At 37.4% G+C, this 20,604-nt stretch overlaps 1 protein-coding gene across 3 annotated transcripts in view; it reads left to right on the top strand.

Moving 5' to 3' along the window:
* The window catches only part of CDH13 (cadherin 13), a 541,021-nt gene that overhangs the window by 112,144 nt on the left and 408,273 nt on the right, over positions 1-20,604 (top strand). The window lies entirely within an intron of this gene.

Genomic DNA, 20,604 nt, shown 5'->3' with positions numbered 1-20,604 from the left:
TCAAGCCACATGCTAGAGTATCATTCCTGTGACTTGCTTTTTTCTTTTTTCCTGCAATAATTAATTGGATACAAATGAAATGGCTCCAACAAAAGGGGCTGACATAACTTTGCTGGTTAGGAGACTTTTTAGAAAAGTAGGGGGGATAGTACAGGCTCCAGTAGCTTTGAGCAAGCAGAGCAGCTGAACTGGAGCCTTCCAGATCCTGGTGGAATACTGGAACCACTGGGTACATGAAGAACATCATGGCTCTTCCTCTTCCACCTTACAACTTTGTAATTCTGGAACCTTACTTATCTTTCCTACATTTGTTAGGAATCCAACCTTTGTTTGTCAAGAGAAATGCTTCCTGCTGCATTGAAAAAAAATTTTTTTTTTCTTTTTCATTTTGGCAAGAAAATTATTTTTCTTTTGAATTTGATTCTGGTGGAACCCTTTCTCTCAACACCTTCTGCTTGGCAGCTGAACCAAAAATAAATTATTTGCACAGCTCAAATAGTGTCAGTAAAGTGATTTCCATAGAACACAAGACTGCGTTTCCTCTCTGGAATGCCCTAAAGTGATCATTATTAATGATAAATGACAACAGAAATTTTGCAGAGAAATTAATAACTTAGATGTTGCTATGAAATGAGAAAAGCAACATGGATGCCCTTGAAGGATCCTGAACATCTCTCCCTTTGTGCATCATCTGCTTCTTGTTCATGAATAGATTATAGGAAAGCCATGCTCTGATTTATTTGCCATCTGGCTTACTCTATTAAGAGCAGTGTTATCAAAAGCAAAGGAGATTATGTAGCTGTGTTACCTGGGCCTGCTGTCTTGCATGCCAGCAGGAGACATAAATAGTTGGTGTTTCACTTATTTTTTTGGAACAAAGCTTAAGACCTCAACTTGAAGAGATAATGGTTGATTTCCATGAGATCAGTGGATTTAGCAAGCATGTACTTCCTCAGCTAGATTTATTTCAGAGGCTTCAGATGGGAAAACAATGGCAAAATCTTCCCTTGAAACAAGGGAATGAAAAAAGGATGAACAAATTATCTTTAAAGAAGAAATTTTAAATAGCAGTATCTCACTTGCTTCTAATAAATTAACCTGATCTTACCACTCCTTTTCTGCCATGCTGAAGCTAGCAATGGCGTTTGCCAGTTCTTCTACTGTCAAAACTGAAGTCTGCAAAGTCTGATGCTCAGTAAAGAATGCAAATACTGTTCTGTGTACTTCCCTCTCAATTTTGTGCTAAAAAAAAAAAAAATCCTAATTAGAAGGATTACAGGAACTGAAACAAGATGGGGGAAAATATATATTAATCTTTTTCTGCTGAAGAAAGATAGAAATATAATTGATTATTTTGATCTGAAACTTCCAAAGGTTTGGTAGAAAACTCCTGTAGTCTACTCGTGAAATCTTATAGGAATTATGAAAAGTGCTGAACACTGATCTGTGAATGCCATTTGTAGCTGACTTCATGCAGTTCTGTTCTATCTTTGGAAAGTAAAATCAATTTAAGATTAACTTTGACAGGGAAGTGTTGAGGTGTGTGGGTCAGCACTTACTCAGATATTTCTGCCAGCCAGTTGGGAAGACAAAGAATTGTGATGGATATTATCCATTATCAGTGCTAGCCTGACAGTAAAATTGGCAAAATAAGTTAAACACTTTCTTGCCTTGTCCTGGCACACTTAATGAAAAACTGAATTTTAAGTTAATGTCAGTGTACAAAATAAAAATTTCTCTTGAGATTTAGGAGCTTTCCCCCCCCCCCTTACCTCCCTTTTGCAAAATAATGCTGTTATTGCTTTTACTGTGTTAGAGGTTCCATTGTGAAATCTGGAACAGGTTTTTTGTAGCCTGAAACAGTGTTTTTGGTATAAGTCGGTACTGCATGATCGAAGTAATGAGGGATTTCATTCTTTTTATCCACAATCTTTGAGCTATATTTAATAACCCTTTATAATAATTTTTCCACTATACTGAATTATGTATCGATTCTTTTTTTTACAGTAGCTTCATTGCAGAATTCCAGACGGAAAATAGGCTTTTAGATGTCAACTCGAAATTCTTGACGATTTCGAATATACTATTACATGTAATTCTGTGAAGACCTAATCATACATTGTTTGATTTTCATGAAACAACTCTCATTGACTTTCCTGAGAGCTGGCTGAGACTCAGATTGAACTATTGCCATGTTATTGAAAGCATAACAAGCATTTTGATTCAATTTTCAATCTTTTTCATGGTCTTCTATTTTAGCTCTGCTATGCATGCGGTCCTGCTACGTCTAGTAATGTGTAGGGTACTGCAATCCCTGGCTGTAGCTTTCAGGGAAACACTTGTAGAGTTGACTTTAAAAGTAAAAATTAGTTATACTTTTTAATTGTAAATTTTGTTGATGGAGCTGTTGCAGATGCTGTGTATTATGGAGGAGGAATCTGGAAGATGGGTTTGTGGCTCTGGTTGCACGGGCTCCTTTGGCTGAAGTTCCAGAGGTTAACAGCTCTGTTGCATGCAGAGGTCTCTGATCATTGATTTTTAGTGGCTCTGTTACAGAAAGCAAGAGTGGCATTTAAGAGAGACAAAGCACCTTATTAAAGTTAATGCCTTTGATTTGCTTCAAATCATCTGTAATCCATGTGGACCTGTCATAATTTATACCTTGCTTGGTCACAGCAGTAAGTCTAAAACTGTCATGTAATCTGCATCAACTCTTGTGCACAAGAGAAATTACATGTACTGCTTACTAAAGTTGGTGTCGTGGTATTTATCTCTCACTGCTTAGAAGGTTACCCTCAGCTTAATTGGTGTGTCTCATTATTTATATTGCTAGGAAAAAAAAACAAGGATTAAATACCAGGAGAGAAAGATAACAGAGGTTTTGCTTCATAAGGTAAATAAAAATCCATTTCTGTTTGTTTCTAAACATGATAAATGTAGGTAGGTTTTTCAGTCTTCCCCAACGCCCCCAAAGTCTTGAGCCTCCTGAGGATAATCTTAATAGGATAAAGTGGCCTTTGAAAGGTAATTAGCAAGATTCCTATGAACTGGTCCATACATGTGCCATGCTCAAACCCCTCCTGATTAATGCTCGTCTTAATTCTATTTCTTGGGATTTATTTACTCATTTCACATATAATGTATTTAGTTCCTTTAACCCCACTCTGTGATTTGAAAACCTATTGCTGCGTTTCAACTTCATGTATAGCTGCATTTCTGGCTGTTGCTTTTGTGAGCAGACAACAGCCTGGATGCAGGCTGGTCGCTCGTGCACCTCTGCTGGCCTGGAGCAGGGGTTTTGAGTCCCAACAGTCCAGCACTATTTTTCACTAATGTGAACTCACTAATGAACTCGATTGCTTCAGTTTTGGGGTAGTTTGGGGAAAGTTTCGTAGGTAGACACAAAAATTTTTTCAGTATAGGGGGAGAGAGTTATATAGCACTCTGAATGCTATGCATATCTGAAGATACTTTGAACTGGGATGCCCAGTAATCAAAATACCAAAATCAGTAGTTGGTATTAGATTTTCATAAGAATATGATGCAGCAGCCACATACGGGCTATACAGTAATGAAAAGTGAGCTTAGATCACAATCAATACAATGTCTGATCAATACCAATAATTAATATTGTAATGATGCTTATGAAAAATAAGATCAGCGAGGAAGACACTGGGCTTTTTAGGATGAAATTCAGCACCTTGTGTCGGCTCTCTTGATTTTATTCTAGAGGAATCGTGTTTTCTGGGAGGCGTATGACTCCCACTGTAACAAAGCTCAGTGGAAAGCATTTCTTTCTTAATATATGCCTTTTGTGCAATATCCATGAAAATGACTTTTTTTTTTTTTAACTCTTTCCTATGAAAGAAATTCCAGCATTTGTCACTCCTTACCCAGTCTCCATCTATGGCCACATTTTGAGAATTCCAGGAAAAGCCAGGTTCCTCTTAAGTGTCTTCCAGCAGATACTAAGATGTATTTAATTAATATTGCTCCTTTAGTTTACGGTAGCTTCTCTGTTCAGGAAGACTCTACCTCTAGGAGGCTTCTGAACTTGTTTCATGTGCTTGAACACCTTTTGTAAGCTGCACTTTTTTTCTTTTATATTTATTTCAGTCTTCAGAAATTAGTACAGCGGGGAAAGAGAGGTCCCTGCCACCCACCTGCTTCCTTGAGCTCAAATGCTCCGAACACCAGCCCACCTACAGACCAGAAGTAAGCAAACAAACAGATCTGACCAGAAGGTTTCAGCAAACAGCATGTCTCTCTTGTTCTAAAATTAAATGAGATGCAGAACCTAACTCAAAACAGCCTCTTTGGGGGGAATAGAGAGAGGAGGTCCGTTATTGAAATTGCATCCTATTTACACCACACAGAAGCATCCTGTAGCTGGTAAATAATTCTAACTGTTAGAAGTAATATGACCTCTGAGGCAGGAAATATCTTCCTACATCTGTTTTCAGTTAGTGAGAATCTTAGTAGGTCACTGCTGGAAATAAATAGAGATTAGTACATTTTCGTGGCTTTTGCAGTAGTTTATAAAATGTTGAAAATATTAAAATAATTCAATACATTATTGAAAGATAAACACGAATAGAGCATTCAAGGCTTGGGACTTTTGAGTTGGGATGTTTCTCAGGGTTGTTTGGGGGCCCTTTGTCTTGTGCACAGGGTGTTGCTGCAAAGCTGGGAACTCGGTGCTGAAGGGACCTTTACACCCAGATGGCCACTTTGAGCCCATCATACTAAAATTGGCCTGAATAGTTATGGGTCAGATCTGAACTCACTGTCAATATCTGTTGTCCTACTCTTTTATGGGCTCCCTCAAGATCTTTGCTGTGTTTTCTACTTGGACTTGCTTTTATTTAGCTGGTTTCTCTGCGTATTGATCTTCAGCTGTCAGCTAATTTACAGGCAGCGTTCATGCAGCACAGTGTGTACATTGTGAGGGTAGGAGACAGGAATTCACAAAGTCTTGTCCATGTTGCTCATTAATGCACTACAGCTACATCTATAATAGTAAATTGAACATGCCTGGGACTGCTCAATGGCACTGGGGGCAGTTGGCACTGAACTGCCTGTATCCATACTGTTAAATTCTCTTATTCTCAAAACCCAGGTGGCTGCATGCAAACTGTCTGCCGTGCGTGATCCTTGACCCATGCATGCTCTCAAACTAGGTCTGAGAATATATGCAATTAGGCTGCAGCAGGGAAGTACAAACAGAAAATAGAAGGAGCTGTGCTAAATGGCATTATGAGTTTGGGTGTAGCTCTTAACAGCGTTTGCCTAATGTAGTGGTTTTCTATTGAGGGTTCAATATGGAGGGAAAACTTAAGAGCAGTAAGAGCTAGAAAAAATGCATAGGCCTGTGGAAATGCATATGATTATGAAGTTAAGACCCTAGAAAAATCACTGCTTTTCCTTGGCCTTGCTTATTGCACAATGTACATAAGTACTTCCAGTTAAGTCACTGAGACTGCCTGCAAACTTACGCGAGCACTTATGAGAAAAACATATGCTTATGTGGAATGCTGACTGGAAGTTTAGCTAATGATCTATTCAGCTCTGGGTGCCATACACAGATCATGAAACATTTACTTCCAATAATTAACTGTTTTGTAGTTTGGGGTTTTTTTTATTTTTTGTTTCTTTGTTCTTTTTTAATCCTACTCAGGCATATTGACAAACATGGCTTTCTGCTCTACTCTTAGAGGAAGTTGCAGCTGCAAAGGTTCCTTGAGTTATGCCAATCATTTGCAGATGTTCTTCTGAAAGCAAAAATTAAATAGACTTTCTTGATGCTAATAAATTATAGAAAAATGTTAGACACGCTCTTATCTCTCAAAAAATGTGTGCTGTGGTCATAATGCATCAAATACTGCTAATATAATGATGACCTTTTAAAAGAAAACACATTATGCTGTAGCTGTCTTCATATTATAACTGTAGAATGCTGGTATACAAAAGTCAAGCTATTAAACAGTGGGAGAAATGGAGTGAAAATAATGTGTTTTGCTTTTGTCTGATATTGCTGTTCTGACAGGTACATTCTTCTCTTTTCCCATATTGAGTCATGCTCTTCTTGAAATTACAAAGCGTAGAGATAGATCAAATACAGGGTAACATTTTGGGAAGTCAAGTCCTACTGAGTTTTGATGAGTTGGATCAAAATCCCGATGACCAAAAGCTATTGTTCAATAGCAAAAATGAGCAGAACTTCAGAGGAAGATAAGCAGGGTCCTTGTCCAAACTCCTTATGGTCAGAGCATTAGGAAATGAGGAACAAATACCAATCTAGAGACCAGGTACTTGCTCAGAACTAAGGAGACTTCTGTTTATTCCCCAGCAGTCACAGATTTCATGTGGGCAGGTCATTTGAGCCAAGATCCTCAAAAGGTGTTAAAGTACTTTTGATGATCTGTGCCTAGGTATTCATCTCTCTGTCCATCACATAAATGTGGAATCAGAGCTTGCTCTTCCTTTGCAAGTGTGTTATGTGATTAAACTCATGTTTGCGAGTTATTTGGGGGCTATAATGGGAAGGCTAAAGAAGAATATTAAATACCTGCAGGTACTGAGTAGATTCCAGTCATGCTCTAGATATTTGCTGGAGTAGTAGGACTTAATTCCTAGGGCCATTGTTCTGATGCCTTTTCTACCAGTTTATTCATTTGGATGTTTTGTTTTGGTTTTGGTTTTTTTTTTTTTTTTTCCATTTTTCTTATCTCTGCAGAATAAAACAAGAATCTTCCTTCTATTTGGCTATCTGTCTCCTACTAGGGTGGGTGCAGAGAAACAGACCTAGTCTAAAACATTTGTGAGCTTTAAGAAGCTATATTTGACAAGAAGGCTATGCTACTTGGCATGGAGATGACATAACTGTGAACTATTTTAGTGTACTTTGCGGGGCGGGGGGGAAGACTTTAGGTGTTTGATACGACTGCTTCTCCTAATGCTAATTTTGAGGTTTGATCCCAGTGAATCTCAGTGTGCCAGGTTAGACTCTGTGCGGTGATTAAAATAAGGAACAGAGGCATATTATTCTGCACTTGTGGAGGCTGACAGTAATTTCCTATGCCTTGGTGTGCGTGTGGTGGGATGCTCTGTGCAGAGCCAGCGAGAAGGCGGACTTGCTAACTGTGAGCAGCATGTCTTTCATTGCCACGCTGTTTGCAAGGTGGCTCTGAGACAGTGTAGGTAATGTGAGATTGTGTTGTGTTTGCATAGGGAGTTAAATAAATGTCTCATGCTGTTATAATTTTCCTTGTTTTCCCGCTATATAAACAGCTTGCTGGTAGCTTGTCAGTCAGCTTTTACTTTGGTGCTACTACTTACATAAAGATTCATTAAAAACTGACTAAAAAAAGTTTCGAGGCTGACATCCAATAAGTCAAAGGTTCTAAAACATTGTGTTTATCTCCTCCCAAGGTTAAGGTTTTTCAGAAGGCCTTTCAACCTGGAGGATCAAAGAGAGCATTTTGTAATGTGTACCGATCACTGCATACTTTGTTTCACTTTAATTGCCATTCTTGTTGGCTGCGTATTAAAATCCACCGGACTCTGCAGAGGAAAACATTAATTTATGAGTAATGGACAACATTGTGTGAAATATATTGCTGAATATAGCTGAATATAACTCGTTCTGTGTTTGAAGACTTAAACCAAAGTCATGCTTAAAATATTATTTGTTCCTCCCTCCCAACACACACTAATTAGCAGCAGTGCTTTGTCAGCAGGAGATGTTGAATTTGCTCCTTTGAGAATGGGGCCCCATTTTCGGGCTGCTCCTTAAAAAAGGCTCCCAATCTGTCTTCCAGCTCAGCCTGCCTGGAGGAGACCTAATTTGAAATGACTCTGTTCTCCAGAGCCCTTTTCAAATTCACAGTCCTCAGACCTCCCAAGACTCCTGAGTGAACTTTGAATTTTAAAATACAAATGAAGCATCCCAGCATTGTTTAGATCTCCTTGGGCTGGTAGTGAGACCAAATTTACCAGTTTTATTAGCAACATTTTACATCCAAGCTATTGTCTGTGTGCTTGGCAGTTCATGTGAGCAAGTATGGCAATGCCAGCACATGCCAGGCATGTCTGGCAGGTTTCTAATGTGACAAGCAATAATATTCGTGCTCTCAACAGTCTGAGCTACTGTAGATGTGCAAGGCAGTTGATCTCTGCCTGGCAAGAATATTTTGCATGTGAGTGGCCTTACTGAAGAACTAGTTAACTTAGCTTGCCTGGGCTACAGTGCATGCACAGCAGGTCCTTACCTGTGTAATGAATAAGTTTCAATGCTTGTAGCAATTTTTTTAAACTGATCTGTATTTGTAAGGTTAAGGCTACTCAATTGGAATTAGCGACAGTATAGAACCAATATAATGAACACAGTTAAACACTGTGTAATTCTTGATCTGTCAATAAGCTGAATATGCTGACAAAAACTACTTGTTTAATAATTACGAGTGGACAAAGTTTAAGTGTCCTTTACCCTTTCACGGGTCTGTTCTGAATTTCTCAAAAGTCAGTCTTTTCCCGGAGATTTCTCTGTTATTACACTGTATAAAGTCAGCAGTATCAGTCTCTAAGCTAGTGTTTAATTTGTAATCCTTGTAAATGAAAGTCATCTTTTGTGGATGACTACATTGTTTGTATCTGTGTGTTCTTGGTTAATTCAGGGCGTACAACTGTCTTCTGATAATTTACTTTTAGAAATCTAAATACAAGATAAACTGCTATTGCTGTTTTGACTTTTTTTATCAAAAAGCCTGTTTGGAACGTGTTTGCAAATTGACTAGAAAAATGTTCGGTATTTTTTTTAATCTCCATTTGAAGCTTAGAAGAACTAAATCAAGTTTCAAAATGTCCATTTGTTTTATGACTTCTGCTAGATGTTTGCCATCTGTGGTAATGCTGGGCGTCTGCGGGTGTGAAGATACAGACTCAAGGTCAGCTAAATTGAAGACAAAGATTTTGTAAGACTTTCCAGTCTAAATTGGCACTTTATTTCACAATACGTAGGGAAGAACTGCTGACATTGTTGGAAGTCATGGAACATGTTATAAAATTTCAAAGCCTCCAAGAATGTTTTTATCCATTTTTCTTTTATTTTGAAGAAGAGTTGTTGTAATCTGTCAGGCTAAACTTGAGTTCTATTCTAAAGCCTAATGTTGAGAGTGCTGGCCATTTTGAGGGAGAAAAATTACACTAAGCAGAAGCTCATAGATGTGTTTTTAGTCCAGAGGTTTTTTTTTAATCAATACTGTTTCTCTTGTGCACCTACTCAATTATTTAATTATTTATCCTCATTTAAAATACTCAGCTGGTTACAGAAGTTATTACTGTATATTAGGAAATGTTATTTTTATGTGTACTGTAAACCTTTCAAGAATTAGTTTCTTCTGGAGAAGAGTAGATTACTTTCCTCTGCCTTGTATACTGGGATGTTGATCACACTTATGAGAATCCTGAATTGTACATTTCTAAATTTCAGATCACGATACCTGCCCCCTGAAGTTTGTGAATAGGATTGGTTTAAAAACAAACAGCCCCTGCCACCCCCCCCCCCCCCCAAAAAAAACCCCAAACCCAAACCAAACATCAACATTTGAAGTTTTGTTGGCAAACAATTCTGTAAATTATTCCTAAACTCTTTATGATTATAGCTTGTAATTATTAAAGTTAATGTACCTTAGTGGACTTAGTATAGGTGGAAAAATAAGTGTAGGTACAGTTAAGGTTGCCTAAGCATTTGTGTTCAACTTAATAGTTCTCTTAACTTGTCACATCTGAGACATTTTTCCTCAGTTGTTGTCTGTCTTTGACAAGACAGACAAACTTTTACTGAGTTTACATTTTATTTTATCTTAAAAAACAAACCCCAAACCAAAAAGAGCAAAACACTCTTCAACTCAAAAAGGAAAACAGGTATTTTTATATGCAGTAGAAAAAAAAAATGCCCATTTTCTTTCTGTAAAAACAGATCTGCAGTGTACAGTTCAACTCGTGTAGGAGGACAGCTGAAATTCAGTAATGCAGTATTACTTATTGTTAAGAAATGTTTTTATTTGGGTGAAAGCTGGTTTTGATTTGGCAGAGGTAGAGGACTTTGTTTAAATAAATAAAATAGTATATAGTGTGTGTTTGTGACTTGCTTTGTTGGGCAGTGTGGATATAGCCTTCTAGAGGCTTCTGTACTTAAAGATCCAGGCTCAGGTAAAACCAGCTTATTTTCTTTGTATGGGACATCACGTCATGTCTGCCCCAAAAGTGTTGGTTGTTAAATTCTTCTCTTTCAATAAAGTATGATTCCAAAATGCTAGAAAATTCTGTATATTAAACAAAGAGTAAATTCTTCCAATAAAGGCACAAAATGCCAAAGGTAGGTTTACACGAAAACTCAGCTTTTTTTCCCTGTAAAAATGTTCTGTAATTGCATAGATGGATCCTATTTGTCAGTGGAACTTTCTTAGTTATGTTTTCTTTTGAGAGCTCAGCGAAATTAGCGTCCATGAAATTAATTCATATCTTAGACACCTTTTAGAAGGTTGTAGAAAAAATGTTGCTTTCGTATTGCTGTGAAATCATTCTAAATAATTGTGCTAAATTGTATTAAAAAGCTCCAGGATAGAGAAGACTGAGCATAAGGATAAAGGTCATATATAATTTCTCCTCTGCAATTCAAGTGAGGCAATCTGACATTGCACAGTCAACTGAAAGGCATCTTTTGCAATGGAATTGTTTGAGGGTGAATAACATCGTTTTGACTGCTTATTCCAAGTCGTACTTCTAATGGTAGTTTGTCTAGAGAGACTGTCCCTCATATGACTGGTTTACCTGGGGAGTGGAGTGGAATATAATAAAAGGAAACGCTGCAATATGTACTAATTGAGAGACGTAGTATATCTTTGAAATTGCTTTTGAAACATTCTGAATGATTTGCTCCTGACTGGACCAGTAAGACATCTACTGTTCTCCTACAGTTACCTTTCTTGGCATGTCATTTGTCTATTTGTAGTTTTTCCAGCACATGTTGAAATTTGTTGTGATGAGTGCTTTAGAATTTCACCTGGATTACTGAGAAAGAAGGCATATACATACCAGCGGAGCAATCTACAATGAGGACTCTAGAAGGAGAACAGACTATGGAAGCACTGGGAAATCAGGCTGAAATGCAGTACCTTTTTGACTAATTTTCTTGATAAATCATTCTGTGTTAGAAACAGGGAGCCTTCTGCCCATGCAGCATGTCAAGCATAGTGACAGAAATCAGTCCAGCACAATCCACTGCCGAGAAGGGATGATGGGTTGAATGTGCAAATAAAACAACATGTAGAAGGGAAGCCAAACAAGCTGTGTGCTGACTTATGGATCTTTGAGGTTATTGGATTGCAAGACAACTGACAAACTGCAAAAGCAGTGGAACTACTGCTAGATCATGCACTCATCCAGACCTGGAAAGGAAAGGAAGGTGATGCAAATAGCATGCTCTTTCCTTTTGTCTCTGAAGGGAAAGGAGGAGTCAAAGAAACAATATTGCCTGGAGTACCTCAAATCTTTAGAACAGCTAACAGATTCAGGGGTACCGTCTCAGCAATTTGGGGAACAGATAAAACCAGTGATGGCTAATTATTATAGAGGAATTCTATAGGACCAAGCTAAAGACAGACAAATGTGACAGAAACATGGGAATCCAGCCATCAAGCACAGGAGAGATTGAAATGCCCAGTTCTGGGTGAACTTATCAGGGGTCAGAATCTTATTTTGCCATAGAAGGAAGAAAAGCAGCTCTAACATGCAGTAATTGAAAGAGGTTTCTGGTAGAGGAGGAGGATGACAAACGTTTTGTCATATCCCAAACATTCAAATGACCATGTATCGCAAAAAGATGCCAAACTTCCAGCTGCCCTATCTGCAACCAGTCCACTGGTTCAAATACTGATCTGCTGCCAGCTGGCCTCTGGGCTGTGATTGCAGAGAGAGCCCAGCAGCACTTGTATGCAGAATTATTAGGCTTGAGAAACATGATCTCTTAGGAATGCATGGCAAAATCATTCCAAGGCCAGTGCATAGATAAAGCATAGTTATTAAAAAAAGCCCAAGTGATTCTCCAGGGTAAGCAAAGTTGGAAAACTTCTGAGACTTAAATGGGAAATGTCCTATATTTCAGAGTACCAGAGGGGAGTAGTCAGCTTTCTGGAGGAAAGAGTTCAGCCTGCAATGATACATAAAGAATATGAAGGTTCATTAAACAGTATGTGATGCGTACAGACCTTTGCAGGATAGGTATTTATAAAATATTTAAGGCGGGGGCTAGCAGAACTGATCTGGAAAAATTGTAAAGTTGAGAACTAAGCTCATAAGTTTCAGATTGGTGTATCTTTGTTTTAACAGTGATTCCTACCTTGTTTGTTTTTTTTATCCTTAATTGTTGTTTCCAGTGTATACTTAAGGCAATTATATTCACAGATTTACTTCTTTATTTGCAAAAAGGATTTGAATATGCACTGTGCATATTAAACAGTCACCACAGCACGTTTTTGTCAAAACAGATGATTACGAACGTAGTACATCATGTTTTTCAGCTCACTTGTGTTGGATTAGGAGCTTAATGTCTTTTCTTTTTATGTTTATTTTAAGATTCATTCTTTAATCCCATTTTCATGGAGTTAAAGATTTTACTTTTTGCATTTTTTTCTGGTTTCTCTGCCTGTCACCTTTACTGGATATTTGAACCACACTTTTAATATTTCTGCTTAGCCTGACTCTTACTAGTTCAAAGCAGAGCTACATATTTTAAATTGATCAAGGTTTCTGAAGCAATTATAACAACTGCTTTTGGAAGACACAGTTGCAGTTTTCATTTTGATACTATATGAAAGTGTAAGTTTCTTCAAAGCTGCAAATGTAAGCCAGTAAAAGGCAGCTGATAATTATTCTCTAATAAACATAGTAGGAAGTACATGAAAGACCTTAGGGGACATATATATTTCCTGCAGAGTGATTAATAAAAATCTCAGGACACTTAAAAGAAAATTCAGACTGAAAATAAATGTGTATTTATCTATGTATTTGAGTCTATTCCAAATTAACAGGTCTGTTGTGATCAAATTTATTTGTTTTCTAATTCTCCTTTGCTTGTTATCTTTCAACAGACTATTGCACTTTCGGGGAAAATTGTTATTCTTTATCAACTCTTAATTTATAAAATACTTTAAGCTTCAAATATCTGCTTTTCTCAATCCCAAATAATTAAAGTTTTAATATCTTAATTCTGTCTCTATTTTAATTTTTTTTGTTTGTAAACATTTGAGTATAGGTAAAACTTAATGAATTTCCACGCAATAACCAAACTGCTCACAAACAACTGGCCAAATTCTATCCTCATGAATTTGTACAGTATTATGCCTTTTAGTTTTTCTGGTATGTTATTATCTTTTCTGAGTGGATTTTTCTAAATCAAAGGTGTTTATTGAAAGATGTAAGCAGAAGAGACAAAAGCATGACAGCTGGAATCCTTGAGAAAAGAGCAGAGAAACTATTTATTGTAGAAGAGCCGTATTCATGGATGCACTCGGGCTACAAGGGTTTGCTTTTTGCAAGGCTAAGGGCTGGTTCAAAAGAGAACATTAAACCAAAACTGGACTCTGAGGGAGAGAAAGGGAGAAGGAGTTTATGTGAGCTAAGTAGTTTTGTTCAGGGGTGGTAAAAAACCTGACAAACATGCAAGGTTACAGTGTCAAAGAAGCATGTATACTGTGGTTAGCAGTCTTGTAAGCCAGAGATGGAGGTAATTGGATTAGGAGAAATGCGTTCCAAATGCAGGAAAAAGACTGAGTGAAAGGAGGAAAAATATAAACTCAAACTTCTGTAAATTTTAGCTTTCTCTTTGGATGGAAGAGTAACAAGTTTTCTTTGAAGAATTTATTTTTGCGACATCCAAACGAACATAGGTAGTCATGACTTTCTGAATGGAGAATTGTTATGAATCCTCAAATCGGTTGGTTGTCTTGTTACTGCCCAAGCACCGGACTCTGGAGTACTTGCTTAAAAGCAGCAAAAGATGTTAAAAATGCAGTTTATGTTCAGTGTTTGATGAAATTGAAAGTTGAAATCCAACTCCATGTTGCAGCTTGCCATAGTTTCATATTAATTCTCTTTTATGATCAGCCCTACTGTTTGTGGTAGGCTACCTTGCCAGACATTATGTTGTATCCTTTTGTAAGGTATTACATCACAGTCGCTAAAATTGTGATAAATCATGAGAAGTTATATCTTTTTAGAAGTCTGCTAAATGTCTTCTAGTTGAGACATAAGCTTCCCAGGTGCTGCTAGTTCTATCTCTGCTTAATTTCTGCACCTGGAAGCATGGCTAGACTTTAGCCATTGGCACTGGGGAAGTAAAGAGCGAACAAAATAAGTGTACAGATGCGTAGATTCATCACACCTTTCTCTAGCACTTATTTGAGATACAAAAGTGAGATGTACCACGATACTAGTAAGTGACTGTGTTATCAATGGAGAGAAGACGGGTACCATCAGAGGGTGATTTTAACCTTCCTGAGATCTGCATAGTCGTCATTTCTGGGGGTGACCCATCCATCCACTGACTGTGGAGTGACCTTAAGCTGACTCAGTCCCTGTTGGAGGTTTTTTATAAGCCTGAATTGAGTGGAAAATGTCTTCATTTTTGTGCATTTTTTTTTTTGGTTGTTTATTCAAGTCTTGTTAGGAGAGTGGATTCTCCTAGTGTTTCAAGCTGGATTGCATTGGTTCTCATAGGTATGAACACAGTAATCCCCTGCTGACTGTACCACTGGCTTGTGGGTGCTTTTTTCTTGGCAAAAGGGAGAGTTAAGGTTATTAAACACAGCTGGTAGAGCTAGATATAAACTGGTGTCTGCTAGTGTACCATAAATCATGTTGCCCCCAAGACAGTAAAAATTGCATGCCATGGCCTACACCCAGCAAACCTCCATTGTTTTCCCTTTTTAATGCAAACCATCCCATTATGAAATACATTGTAGTTTATCATGTACTGATGCTCTTGCACCATGCCAAGTATGCTGGCATGAAAATCAATGCAACAGGCACACCACAACCTTTAATACTCTGATTTCTGTAGTTGCTCTGTGAGCTAGATAACCAGTTGAAAATTGCTACACACTCTATTTGGGTTTTGTGATTTTATTTTATTTTTACAAATAACTAGCATTTTAAAATAAACTGATAAAAAGCCTGCTCCCTGCTGATATGGTAGTCGCATTTGTTATTGCATTGTGTGTTAGGTGGGAGAGAGCATTCTGTTACTAATGGTTTAAGTCATGACTAATGCTATGTGCCAACAACAGAGATACAGATTCAAATTTAAATAAACTACCCAGGCAGTGTTTTACAGGATGTTTCTTGTTGGCAATTTGTTGTTCCTGACAGCCTAAGATCCTCAGGCCGTTGTTATGCCAGCCACTGGGATTAGAACACACACAGGCTGAGCTTATAAATGTTTCAAACCTGCTACAATAGAACAACAGAATTTTAAAATGTGGGATTTTTTTAATGTAATCAGATATTCTTTTAGAAGTGGCTAATGTGAAAGAAGCTAGATTTGATAGGGTTTGATTTTATTTTTGATGCAGCATCAGTGTTAATACTTCAGTATCCAGAATTTTAATGATAGATGCCGGGACAAAGTGAGCTTTGCTGTAATGAGGCACAATATTATGCTACCAAGCTAAGTTTCCGTGTTAAATTTGCAACGTTTTATTAATCCACGTAAACAAGCCCAGTTCATGCAACTATCTCCATTAGTGAGGAGTATTCTCAAAGCACTGAGCACTTTTGACCACCTTCTGGTCACAAAAGATGTGACTGCGTTGTCAGTTCAAAATAGTTCTGAAAGGTATGTGGATGTTTAAAGCCAGATCTTACAGAAATAGTTGCTTTTACATACAAATGTTCTAATTTAATCTGAGTCCTGCTTCCATTAAATCATATTGGCTACGTATCTTTCAGAACTTTTATGACAAATATTTTATAGCCATGGTGCTTTTGGAATATTAGTAGGATGACATTTTTAGGTAGAAGTATATTATAATAATTGATATAATTAGAAGAAACAGATAAGCTTCTGGCTTTACCAGCTAGTCTTGAGCTCTGAAGCAGAGGGAGCAAGATTCCAGCTCAAGTAGATCTAGGAACAGTTGTTTTCAGTTCAGTTACCTTCGTTACCTTTGTAAAGAGCTGACTAATCACAAAAGTTTATCCATCTCTTGTACCATCTGTATTTATTACACCCTAGTGACCTAGATTATGATTTGGTGTAGTATATAGTAATACATAGAAATAGGCTAAGGCTTCTGTGTGGTGGGTGCAATATGAAGATAAATATAAAGGCAGCTCCTGATTCAACTGTTTACAGCTGCCAGATAATGTGGTGTTTTTCTTATGCTGCTCCCTACTATCTATCAATGTCTCTTGTCCACTACAAATGAGAAAGCTAAGACAAACCTGGAAAGCTTCAGGAAGAAAAGCTTTTGATGCTAGAAAACTCTTCTACTTCAGGTCCACAAAGCAGTAGATTTTGTGGGATTGATCTCTTTGAGACAGACATGCTTACAAGGCTTCTTCAGAGCATAATTTAGTTATTGAGGGCTTTCTTCTTGAATATGCTACAGAAGCATTCAGTATTTCTCAATGGACTATATCTAATGACAAGGAAACATGTTTTGAACTTTAGAATTCTGGGTTTTGTCTAGTTTGTTTATTTATTTATTTATTTAATTAGAGCAATTCTTTACAACAAGATTAGCATATGGAACGTGGTTGTTTGAGATGTACTCCACTGGGGCCTTCACCTTTATTACACCTGTGCTTCAGAAGTTCCCCTCGCAGCTTCTCACAAACTCATTTGTAAAGTATACCCTATTTCCTTATCTTTCACTGGCAACATTTCACAAGTGTCTGTCCACAGACATTCAATTCCAGATCTCCAAATTAGACACCATTCTAAAGAAGTACATGATAGATGGGTGCTTTTTTGTCTCCCGTATCAGTTCATGAAGTGAGATTAGGTAAAAAGGTGGTTTTATACAAAATGGGGTCTCCATTTTTTTATCTCTGCATTTATCTAAAATGTCAAAGTTAAATTTATCAGACACAAATGCTTTGTGATAGTGTAAAAACCAGTTTATCGAACTGGTTATGATTTAGTTAAATCCTTTAATATTCCTGATGCTGCTGCTTACTTTAATACCTAATATAATTGATAAAAGTTTTTTCATTTAGGAGTCAAATGCATGTTAGACTTGGTGTTTTGGAATAATAACATGGCATGTATTTGTTAAATGATTGTAGCTGTTGTCTACCCATGTGTTTTAAACCATATAATTATAGAATTAAGTTAATAGTCCGATGTGTCGTGGAACTAATAAAACGTTAATGTGTCTATTGCAAAATAGCTCAAACATGCAATATTTACCACCCTGTTCCAGTCCTTTTTCACAGAGAAGCTGTATACCCCAGTTGGTAGAAGAAAACCCCCTGATCCTGTTCAAAGGGTATAAGTGAAACACATTGCTCTGGGATGCAAACTCTACCAGTATTTATGAAGTTATGCCCTAGCAAATTATTCAGAATCATGATTTTTTTAATAATTATTGAAAATTATTTTTGTCACTGCTGCAGAAATACTATTTTAAAGCTATGTGTCTCAAAAGAATCAGGATTAGAATGTTTTCTTAAAATATTTTTTGCTTTTTATTCAGTATTTTTATTTCTGCGCATACAAAGGTTCAGGACAGAATTAGTCACTGCTTTAATTATTGTTTGCTTTTCATAGCGATAAACTCATTTCACATTCTGCAGCCCCCCCACCCCCGAATCCCTACCAAAATATGTCTTTTGTAAGGCATATCCCTAGCTGTTACAAAGTGGTGGCATTGTGCTGGCTTATAACTGGGGTGCTTGTCCTCTCATTTTAGAGGTCTTGGATAATTCTTACACAGGGTTTCATTAGAAATTGTGTTTCTAAGACTCTAATCCTGTTCCCCTTGAAAAAAATGGCAAAAGTCTAGTTAAAGTCTGTAAAGTGAAGAATAAGGTGACAGCTCAGAATTGGGTAACAAGAATAACGCTGGTGCTTTGTGTCACAATTCCCTTAATGTGATGTCTTGCAGACATTAATCTCCGAAAAGATGCACTAAAAAAGTGCAAATTATTGTTTTCATAGTTATTACTTCAAATTTGACCTGTCCCCAAACTTGTTTGGAAGATCACTAAATGAAAAGGGATTTTCTATGTCTGTTGGTGCTGGACTTTTACAAAGTTTCTTACTGTAATTTGGCAGCAAGTCTAACCTTGCTGACCACAGGCCACATCCCACATGGCTTAGTGTTTGGGCAGCTCCAATGAAGCCAGAGGGAACAGATGGCCTTTTGGAGAGAGCATTTCAATACGTGCTGAGTTCAGAATTAACTTCCAATAAACCCAGCTTGTGAGGGATCTATTTTTAGCTTTGGTTGAGTGTGAAAGGTTTAGCTCTTCCTAAGCCAGAATTAACCACTGAAATCTCTATTATGGGTTGGAGTAGGTGTTTTTAAATGAAGGCATGAACAAAAAGCAAATTCCTCCCCACGAAACAAGTACTCCAGCTATGTGCAATTCTGCAGCCTTCAGTCTTCTGACCCATGGAAGCTTGGATGTAAATATCTATGGCATTGGAATCGTTGTGATCAAGTATGATTTATCCCTTAGACCTAGAAGGAAGCAATTTGTTATCTAACCGTGATTTATTTCATTACTATTATTAGAGCAAAGGATAATATGCTTATTAGATCTCATGGAAGCAATGGCAATCCTCACCTTTTTTCCCCAATACAGAGTGGTGAGCCTGTTAAAGTAGTACTCGTTATCTCAGTACACAGTATCCGACACCTGCCACTGCATAAGATATCTTTCTGTGTAGCTTTCAGTGACGAATGGAGGATTGCTGTGCAACATGCAGACCATGGTTTTGAAAGCCTCATGCTCTCAGGAATTTTGTTTTCTCTGGAAGCAAAATGTTGGTCATTCAATTATATGGCCTAACAATAATAATATAAGATAAAGCCAAAGTTAGCTTTAGCTTCCACATGGAGCTACCTAAAATATTTATTTTCTTTGCATGTCAATGCACAACTATGTTTTTGTGCATGCTGAGCCCTAGCTGGAATATTCGCATTAATTAATTGCTCGTAACATAGAAGTATATTAGTCAATAAACATCTTTTGTGCATAATTAAACTGAAAAATGAAGTTGAGGGACTTATAAATATTCCTGTACCTAGTGAATATTGAATATATTGCAAATCCTTGTGTTTCTTTCCTACTGGATGACCAAAAAAAGGGGACAGTCTGTGTACTACAAAGTAAAAATAATGGGGAAAAAGTTCATTTTCTGTTGCTCTGGAGCACTTGCTCCTTGCTCAATTGTTCCACTGGTTGGTGTCCAAAGGCCTTTGTACAATCCTCCCCCACCCTGGTCAAAAAAACCCTCTCTCACATCTAGAAAGGGATGTTTTCCTAATGCTCTGGGGTTATTCCTGGCAGATAACATCTTAATCCTCAAAACTGCACAACAGAAGTAACATTATCTCTTTGTAGACTTCAGAGTTAACCAGATATGAACTTATTTTGAGGTTTTTCAACAAATTCGATAGGAGGCTGACACAAATCTCTTTCACCAAAGTTGTTTTCCATACATTTCAGACTGCTTGTGTTAAAAGCTCTGCTATAATACCTACGTTTAATGCAATATTCAGGAAGAAGGCGTAATCTGTAACAGGTTACAAACCCCCCCCCCCCCCCCAAACCAACATAACAGCTTTATGTTAATGTATTTTCCTGCAGGTAGTACCTTTCTGTTTAGATGTGATTCTGAGAAAATTTATGAATTCATGTAAGGAAAAAAAATGTTGTATTTTTCCCCCATCATTAGGCTCTCCTCTAAGAATGCCGTATTATAACTTTGGCAGCACAGCAGGATTTATAATATTGAATACATTGTGTCAGCTCTCTTGTTTGCAGGAGGATAAAGTTCTGTTATTCAGAGCTTTGCTTCAAATCCTTCCATTGTCATACAATTAAACACAGTCCTTTTTTAGAACTAAACCTCATACTTCAAGAAAATAAGCTTTCAAGATGAAGTACATATAGTTTATGTATTACAGGTAATATATTGAGCTCGTAACAGGAAACACACCAAGCCTATGAGAATAGCACGTGGCTGAGGAGTCAAGGTTGGACACTTTCTGTTCATTTGGGCCCTTTATTCTTTGCCTTGGCTGAAGACCATGTTCAGGTTGCAGAAAGCACTTGTCTGGATTGGAAGGATTACTTTTTTTCCCCCCCTCTTTCTGTATGTAATCATTAGACTAAAAACATAACGTGAGCTGGATTTTATGTAAATAAGTGTTAGTGAGGTGAATTATGCTAGTGTACTCAAACTATTTACTTGGGTCTTGTGGAAATATAGGGCTAATTTTGAGGCGATATAGAGGATTTATATGTCTTACTGTTTTCTGTTGTTTTCATTTCCTTATTGAGGGCACAAATAAATTTGATATATGCCTG

Source organism: Harpia harpyja, chromosome 9, assembly GCF_026419915.1.
Source record: "Harpia harpyja isolate bHarHar1 chromosome 9, bHarHar1 primary haplotype, whole genome shotgun sequence".
NCBI lineage: Eukaryota > Metazoa > Chordata > Aves > Accipitriformes > Accipitridae > Harpia > Harpia harpyja.
Note: the sequence above shows the minus strand (reverse complement) of the source record. Positions and strands in the feature narration are given on the sequence as shown.